The sequence below is a fragment of the Humulus lupulus genome, chromosome 6 (assembly GCF_963169125.1).
Source record: "Humulus lupulus chromosome 6, drHumLupu1.1, whole genome shotgun sequence".
Classification (NCBI taxonomy): domain Eukaryota; kingdom Viridiplantae; phylum Streptophyta; class Magnoliopsida; order Rosales; family Cannabaceae; genus Humulus; species Humulus lupulus.
Genome location: NC_084798.1, coordinates 217,766,276 through 217,775,950, shown reverse-complemented (window position 1 = coordinate 217,775,950; position 9,675 = coordinate 217,766,276). Strand labels below are relative to the sequence as shown.

The 9,675-nt window shown below is 31.1% G+C and overlaps 1 pseudogene; it reads left to right on the top strand.

The window, feature by feature from the left end:
- Positions 1 to 3,974: 3,974 nt before the first annotated feature.
- Positions 3,975 to 7,604, top strand: LOC133783338 (pentatricopeptide repeat-containing protein At4g22760-like; annotated as a pseudogene).
- Positions 7,605 to 9,675: the final 2,071 nt, after the last annotated feature.

Here is a 9,675-nt window from a genome sequence, read left to right as displayed (position 1 = left end):
CCAAAACAGTGTTTTGCTACAATCTCTCACTCTGAAACAACCATAAGCAACTCAAGAATAAAAAATAAAAAAAAACTCACACTATCCTTACCAGCAAGACCAAAGAGTGTGGATAAAAAAAAAACAAGTCTCTCCCAACCCAAACTCAGAGTAAAAAATAAAAGAAGTTACCATATGCATAACATCAAAATTAATCACTAAAAGCAACAAGTAAGAGATACACAGAAACATCAACAACACCACAAAAATATTGAAAAAACCATGAGGAGAGAGGATTATTATAAGAATAGTTACAAATAGATACAATTAATATTTGACACTTAATTACATTTGAGATATAAGTGTTTTTTCTCTTAAATATATACAGAAAAAAATCAATTTGTTACTAATTCACAATAGATTATATTAAATGTTTAATATGATATTATTATAATAAGTGAGTTTAAGTTTAATTAATTTTTTTTAAGTTATAAAATGTATGATTTTATTATTTTTAAATAATTACCATGATAAAATATCTCAAAAATATCATATTTTAATTATTTATTATTTTAAAGTAATTATCATTATAAAATATTTTTAAAAAAATCATATTTTAATTTATTTATTATTTTTAAATAATTATCATTATAAAATATATTTAAAATATTATATTTTAATTTTTTCAATTATTTATTTAATTTAAGTTTAAATGTTTACATAATATTTGTTAAATATAATAATATTCAATAATGTTTACATATATATATATATATAGCCACTTTGTGTTACAATAAACGTTCTGTTTTGATTATCAACAAGAAAGGAAAAGCTTGACGAAGATGACGACCACGTCCACTCCCCATAACTTAGACGATTTGATTTCTTTCACAGAGGAAGATTTGGCCGAGTTATTAGATTATTTTTTTACTACTCCTCCTTCTTCTACTCCTCCTCCGACTTCCACCGTCACTGTCACCACTTACGGAGATGATCACGACTCCATAACCTCCGATGAAAGAATCATCGTCCAAGAACAGGTTATCATTTTTCATTAACCATATTTATTTATTTATTATACGGATATTTTTTTGTAATGATCATGATCAAGAGACTCTCTGTGTAATAACGTACAGAACTCCATCGACGATGATCTGAACTTGTTGACGACGACGACGACCAGTCCCAGTCCCAGTCCCACTCAACCCAACGACGCCGTTTCAACACAAGTACATGGCGATCTGCCCTTTATTTCCACGACGCCGTCTTCTCCTGATTTTCCGACTGATTCCAACGTTCGATCAGAGTTTCAGGTATCATTTTTCATTAACCATATTTATTTATTTATTATACGGATATTTTTTTGTAATGATCATGATCAAGAGACTCTCTGTGTAATAACGTACAGAACTCCATCGACGATGATCTGAACTTGTTGACGACGACGACGACCAGTCCCAGTCCCACTCAACCCAACGACGCCGTTTCAACACAAGTGCATGGCGATCTGCCCTTTATTTCCACGACGCCGTCTTCTCCTGATTTTCCGACTGATTCCAACGTTCGATCAGAGTTTCAGGTATCATTTTTCATTAAATTCATTTATGTATGTTTTAATGTAATATTTTCGGAATAAACATTTATATATTTATATATATATATATATATGCAGTGTAAAAAAAGTGTGATGAGACCAGTTTTTGAACAACCTATTCGTGTAACAAGTTTCAAGGATCTCATTTCACCAAAATTTCTTACGACAAAGAGAGTTTGCCCATTATCTGAATTAGAAGATGATCATAACTCTACACTGCAAATCAATACTAATCTCATCAGGTACGTAATATTACATTACAGTATTAAATAAATAAATATATATATGCTACTCATTTTATTTTATATAAATTTTTATTGACTTTTAAATATTAATAATTTTAGTTCTCAAGGGAACAATGGAACACCTGCTAGTAGTAGTACTACCACTGACAATAATGAGCTTGTTCTCGTTGAAGTTAAAAGGTACTATATATATAACTACTATAAGACAATAATTTTTTTTTCCAATATATATATATATTAATATGTATATGATAATACTTGTTAATAATTTTATTATTATGTTTGAAATTAATTAATTAATGTATATTATTCAGATTCAAACCTAAAAGTATTCAAGAAATATGTTGCACTTGCAAAGCCTCTAAATGCTTGAAACTGTAAGTGTGATCACAACTCAACCCTATTGTTTTGTACTCTTCTGAATTTATTATAATATTTTCTCGATTGATTGACTTTTTTGAAATGGGAAAATTGATATATATATATATTGTGTAGTTATTGTTCTTGCTTCAAAGCTGGAAAGTATTGCACGAAGAACAACTGTGGATGTAGAAACTGTAAGAATACCGCAGATTACAAAAATGATGTGGACATGGCACGTTCACTTCATCCAAACCATACCTTTCAACCAAAGACCTTTTCGGTATGTAATTTATTTTAGTGTTGTTATTCGGCACTTTAAGTTGTCCAACAAACACATGAGGTTGCATCATATCATTATTAGTTAGTGATAACTCATGATATTTATTAAATTCAAATGAGTTTGATCCAATTTTGAATTGTACTATGCAACCTACTTGTGATGTTGGACACCAATGATATTACTTAGCAATTCTCTTATTTTTTTTAAATTATGTTAATACAAGTAATAATTTCTAATAATTATATATATAAATAATAGATAGAAGCAAAGCCCACGGATGGTTGCACTTGCAAAAAGTCAAAATGTGTGGTAGGCTATTGTAAATGTTGGAAGGTAAAGAATTATTATCCATGAATTAATTATTAATATATAGTTATAATAGATATTGCATGCATGCATGATATATATTGATTTATTTTTATTTTTTATTTTAAGGAATCGGTTGGATGTTCCGATAAATGTCGGTGTTTGAATTGTAAAAATGCATTTGGTGAAAGATCGATCAAGGAGGAGGTTAGACCTAATCTCTAGTTCTATTGTGTATTAATTTTTCATGATTTTGTTCACACATTAATGTAATCATAATGAAATTAAACTAATAATAATCCTCATATATATATTTATTGAAACTCTTGCAGGCAAACAAAGACAACAAAGGGTGATTTGCTATAGCTACAAGGCCTACAATACATCTTTTTTGTAAGAAGTAATTAGATAAAATGTTGAGAGTAGAAACACGTGTAATTCCATTTATATCTCTTCCATGTAGATAATGGAAATTCTAGATTTTGACAGTTTTTTATTTTGTTAATGTTAACTTTAATAGAATATTTTTATATTTAACAGAATATTCTTATATTTAACGGTAGTTTATAAACACTTAAATTAAAAATTAAATTAAATAAATAATTAAAAAAATAAATTAGGATATTTTTGAGATATTATACAATGATAATTATTTAAAAATAATAAATAATTAAACAAATTAAAATAAGATGTTTTTTACAATGATAATTATTTTAAAAAATAATAAATAATTAAACAAATTAAAATATGATATTTTTAAGATATTTTATAATGATAATTATTTAAAAATAATAAAATCATATGTTTAATAACTTAAATAAAATTTAATTAAACTCAAACTTAATCTCACTTATTAGAATGAGAATGAGATTTGAATTAAGGTCTTTGTATTTTCTATATAAAGAGAAATGAAATTATTTGAATATGTAGTCCATTGCTCTAAATGGTTCCAAAGAGATGAAGAAGGCAAAGACTAGAGTAGAAATTGTAAACCAACTCTCTACTGTTATTAGATTATGGTATGCTGCCAGAATTTTCTCAGATATTTGTTCAAAGCTCCCATGGATGTTTGTGAGGAGCCTATATGCCTGCCTTCCTACTTGTTTCTTCTTAGCTTAGAAATGTTCTCAATACCTCTTTTGAATTTTGGACGATATGGTCTTTATTTCTTGTTCAATCCCGTCAGCTTTTGAAGATTTTCCTTGAAGACTTTCCTCTTCCAAAGGGATTTTGAGAACTCTCCTGTAAAAGATCACTTATGTGTTGATATATCCAAGTTACATTCATTCATAATGCTGGGACCAAAATGAGTTAAGTCATAAATAGTTTGGAACCAAATCTATAGCCACATGCCTTGGCCAAGTACACCGAACTAAGCCAAGTGATTTAACATTGACATCTTACCATTGAGAGTTCAACTCTTTAAGATGATTCCTTTTAGACTCTATCTTCTCCTCGAAAATTCAACAGAGTGCTGGTCATCAATTACCATGGTCGCAGCCGCCTTCGACAAGTCCAACTCTTCAACGAGATGCTCTAATTCTGCAGACTTTGCAGTCTAAACCATCCACATTGACTATCCAAGCTTTCTTAATTCTACACAAACATACCTTAGAAGAAACTAAGATCTGATCAGAAGCCGAGTGAGCGGAGCTCTGTCCTCCCTTCCAATATCCAAAGCTTCTCCAGCCAAATTTGTCTAACTCCTTGCACAATATTCAGTTCATTTATGTTGAATTATCTAGTGCTGGAGCTAGATATGCCATCAATGTCAACATCCCTGGACCTTCTGAAATAAGCATCTAATCTAAAGCCATTGAGGTAACAAATATATTCTGCTGTTTTATTCAATTGAGGTTTAATTTTCTGATTATCAATATCCACTCCATTATCATCAGAATTCTCTATCAATGGAATTCTATCAATGCAAGTGTTAATATCACCAATTATTCCTCCACCAACTTTGGACGATTCAGAAAGCTTCTCCACCAAAACTCTAATCCTCTTCAATCACATGTAGCAAGTATAGATCCTTATTCAAAGTATTCAAAGTTAATCAAAACAGATGTGTATATGCATATATTAGCAGTATCGACACTTATAAGGGTAACAAAAGAAAGTCACATTTTTTGTAACAAAGATGACTGATTTTCTATTTTCTAGCCAAAGAAACAGGTGCCCAGATAGCCAAAATCCAAGATTTCCAAGTTAAATCAAACCCAAACCCAAATCCAAACCGCACCAAGGTGGGGTCGGCGACTGAGTGAGGAAGGGAGGTGGGAAACGACGCCGTGTGGTGGATGAGATTGAGAGACTGAGCCGAGATCGAGACCAAGGTGGAGGGAGTGAGGTCTTTGAATTATATCTTCATCCTCCATTAATGTTGCTTTTTTCCACACTCGTCAGCACTCAAGGCACTTCCGGATAGTTTGAAATAAAATGATTGAGACTATCTATTGGAATGGGAGTAAGCTCATTGAGGAAGATAAATTCTTTGATTTAAGTTGAAAAATTGAATTAAACTTAATGGAATCTGCGGTACAATCGGACGAAGGAAAATGAAGAGGCCATAAGAATCCGACACATTCATTCAAAGTCATTATTCAGGTTGGTTGTCCGACTTTTGTTATTGTTCAATTGGACGAGGCATTGATGCTTTTTCAAGTGATGAGGTTTATGAAGATGGATGATTGCAAGAAATTGAGTATACAGAAAATACAATATTTCTCAAGCCTATGTGGTGTTCGAAGAAATGTGTGACAGAGAGATTCAAGCTGGTAACTTTTGAGGTTAGTGTTTTTAATAACAACTTATCTTATTGTCTACAAACCGAATACATGGTGTACTATTTAAACTTCTGTTTTTCTTTTTTCCCTTTGCTGGTTGTTCTTTTAGCTAAAATTGGAATCTGGTCATATCGTGTACTGCATTTTAACTTCCAATTGATAATGCTCTTTGTTGTAAGATACAAGACTCGAAATCTCTTCAAACAAGGTTAGAGAAACAGCAACAAAACAACGAGTATAGAACTGAAATGAATCAAACTTGACAAGGGAAATAATATCAAACACAAGGAACACCAAAAAAAATTTATAATGGTTCAGCCATAGCAGTGCCTACTTCCAGTTTGAGCATCATCCTCAACAAACCACTATGATACCTCTATTATTAAATATTGAACACTAATTAATTTTGGACTCATTCTAATATATATTATAGAAGAAAAATCTTCAAGTAGATAGTATTTCACACAATATACAAATTTACTCAATAGAATAATAGTGTCATGTCTTATGACCCTATATTAGTGTTGTTTTGACACCCTTCTCATCTTCTTGTATTTGGTTTGGTTTTTCAGTTTATAATCCAAAGATCAACTGAGACATAACAATGGTGAATGAATGCAACTAAAGAATTGTTCTTTCAATGGTAATAGTCCAGAAGCTTACGCTCTTGCTAACTAGTTCTCGAACTTTTGACCAACTTAAACAAATTCACTCACCCATAATCACCAATGGTCCTAGCCAACTTCAGGCCCTCTTGGCTCATCAAATTCTCCTCTTCACAACTCTGAATTCCAGGAATATAGCTCAATACACACCAAAATCCTTTACAGTTTGCAGAACCCAGATGGCCATTTATGGAGTTTTGCTGTTAGATTCTTCTCCCATCATGGGCAATTCAACACTGCATTGTCTCTTTATCTTCAGATGCTTAGATTTGGTCTCTGTCCAAGCTCTTTTGCCATGTCCTCTTCGGTTCATTCTCATGTTTATAAGTATGAGTTTTATGGCTCTATTTATGTGGAGACTGCTGTGTTAAGTTGTTATTTGAGTTGTGGGAGCATGGAGTTAGCACGAAGCAATATTGATGCAACGCCTATAAGAAATAATGTTCCTTGGATCGCCATGATTTCTGGGTGTTCGAAACATGGAGATGTTCTCTGCTCGTCTACTCTTTGATCAGATGAACAGCAAAGAACTTCTTGCGTTTAATGCTATGAACAAAACAACGAATCAAAGAAGGCCCTTGAGCTGTTTAATCATATGATTAAATCAATATCAACATTCATCCAGATGGGATGACTTTGACTGGTGTTATATTTCGTGGTTTAAGAAAGAAAGATTTTGTTGCTTATTCTGCAATGATCTCAGGCTGTGGTGTAAATGTTAGGCAATCAACGCAATTGAGTTGTTTGAAGAGATAAAAAACGAGCATATTTGCCCAAATTTAGCCATGAACAAGGGCCTCCTGTCTGCTTATAACCATGCTGACTTAGTTGAAGAAGGCTACATGTGTTTCTCCATGAAGGACCAAGGGCTATTGCCTTCTGTTGATCATTATGGGATCATGTTTGATCTTTTAGGCAAGGGAGGACTATTGCAAGAAGCTCATGAGTTGATAAAGACTATGCCAATGCAGCCTCATGTCGGAGTTTGGGGAGCATTGCTTCTCGCATGCAGAATACACAACAATGTCGAGCTTGGGGAGACTGCAGCTAGGAATTGCTTCAAGTTACAGCCTGAGAAGACCGGCTATTCTTCTCTTCTTGCCAACATCTATGCCTCAGCTGAGCGGTGGGATGATGCTGGGAGATTGAGAAATGTTGTGGACATCAAGATTCCTGGGTGCAGTTGATTTGAATCATGTTGAACTTGTTTTTTTTTTATGATTGGTATAAGTGAAAGAATAGAAGGAGCAATGTTAGAGGTTTCTCAAGAAAGATACTTATGATACCAAAATAGATTTATGAGACTAGGAGAATTGAATAATTATGGTTTAGTCTTCTCATTGAACATTAATTCATATATAGATTACAGTAAAAATTCTATTTCTGTACTAATTAAGAAATTATTTAAATTAATAAATATCTAAAAATAGCCAATTAAAACATAATAATAAGATATTTGATATCTTTTGAATATCCTTATCATTATTCCTCTCATTTTTGTTGAAGTCTTATATTTGGACCATCTTTACAAGTCAAAAAATAATAAAGAGTGACCCTACAAATGACTATATATGTATGCTTGATTCAAACATTGGCATTCCTTTTATAAGATAAGATAAGATAACATTTTTTGGTAAGATGACTTAAATAACAATATTTATGTATATAAACTTCCATGGTTGCTATTAAGTACCTCAGCTAAGTCTGTATCTCACTTTAATGTTACAATGGAAAAAAGTGGAAACCCTAATGAATGATGTGGGGCATTATTATTATTATTTAGGTGTACAACTAGATGGTGGAGATAACTGAGCCAGAGTTATATCAGAATGTGACAAAGTTCCAGATTGATCATTATCAAGACTATTAAACTCCACCATAATAAGTGATAAATCTTCTGAACTCACTTTCCCCATTTCTTTAAGCTTGCATATGATGAACTCTGCAGCCCTGTGTGGAACAAGAAGATGAAGATACTAAAATATCAGTTATATATCCCTTTAGTAACTGGTAGTTACTACTAGTAACTAGTAGTTACTTAAAAATAATTATTAAAATTAAAAATAAAATGATATATCGGTATGATACAGGTGATTGTTATTCATGGTTTACACCTTATCATCGTAAGAAAAAGTGGGTAAATTCTCAGTTACATAGGAACTGATAATTATACCTCTTTACTATGTGTAACTAGTTACTTAATAATAATGGTTAATAATAAAAAATAAGATGATGTATCGTTATGATACATGTGATTTTTATTGGTGTTTTACACCATATATGATAAACTCTGCAGCCCTGTGTAGAAGAACAGAGTTAAATCTCAATTATATATGATCTATAATTATATCATTTTATTACCACCTTTACATAACTAGTTACAAGTTGTACACAAATAATTGAAATAACAATAATATAAGTGAGATAGTTTAGAGATAACAAATTTAGAGACAAGTGATTTTGAGCATAATATCATTACCAAAACACTTTCATCATACCAATTTATAAAAACACATAAATATTAGTGTGACCATATGAAGTAAAATGATATATATTTTTTTTAGATAGAAGTGGTTTTAAATGAAAAACTTTTCCAGCCATTAACTTAACCAAACATTCATGTTTTAGTCAATATATACCAAAACACTATCCTAATTATACTAATTTAAGGGGCAAGTAAAATGGTATATAACTAGATAGAAAGAAAGACCGTTAGAAAAATGAAACCAAACACAGAATCAAAGATTTTTAACTTACCCAACAGAGCCATCATCATCAAGTTATAATACAATTAATAACTTACACAGAATCTAAATGGCCACATTAGACACATATTTAGCCCTTAATTAATACAATTTAACAAGTTATAATTCGATTAATAACATGTTAGACTCTTAAATTGATATAGCAGATGTATATAATGCCTGCACCAGAGTGATAGTTGAAATAGTATTGAAAATAAAAAATTGTACAAAAGAGTAATGACTTTCACTACTAGAGACCTTGAATTTCTGAAGTCAAAATATATTTACTGAAATAAATTGAAAAAAAAAGTAGTTGCATGGAAAGTTATCTATTAAGTATGTGTTGAATCTGAGGAATTAACAGACTACATCCTTCTATGCACAAAGTAGTATTTGGTATAATTTAGTTCCATTGAAATATTTGGTATAATTTTCTCCAATCCAGTAATCCATCTTCATGTATATTAAGATTAAGAAAAAAAATTACTACTTTGTATCTAATTTGTTTTCTCCTAATTTATTATTGAGAATTGATCAACTCACTCATTCTTTTATATTTTTGCTCAAATACTTAATCTATTCTAATTCTACTTTCTAAACATGACATAAGGGATTATTGATATAATTTTATTTTTGCTGTATCAGTTTTAACTTTGAGATGTAGTGTAGCTTTCTCATTGCTACTCATGGCCTATTTTGATGTTACCCTTGTG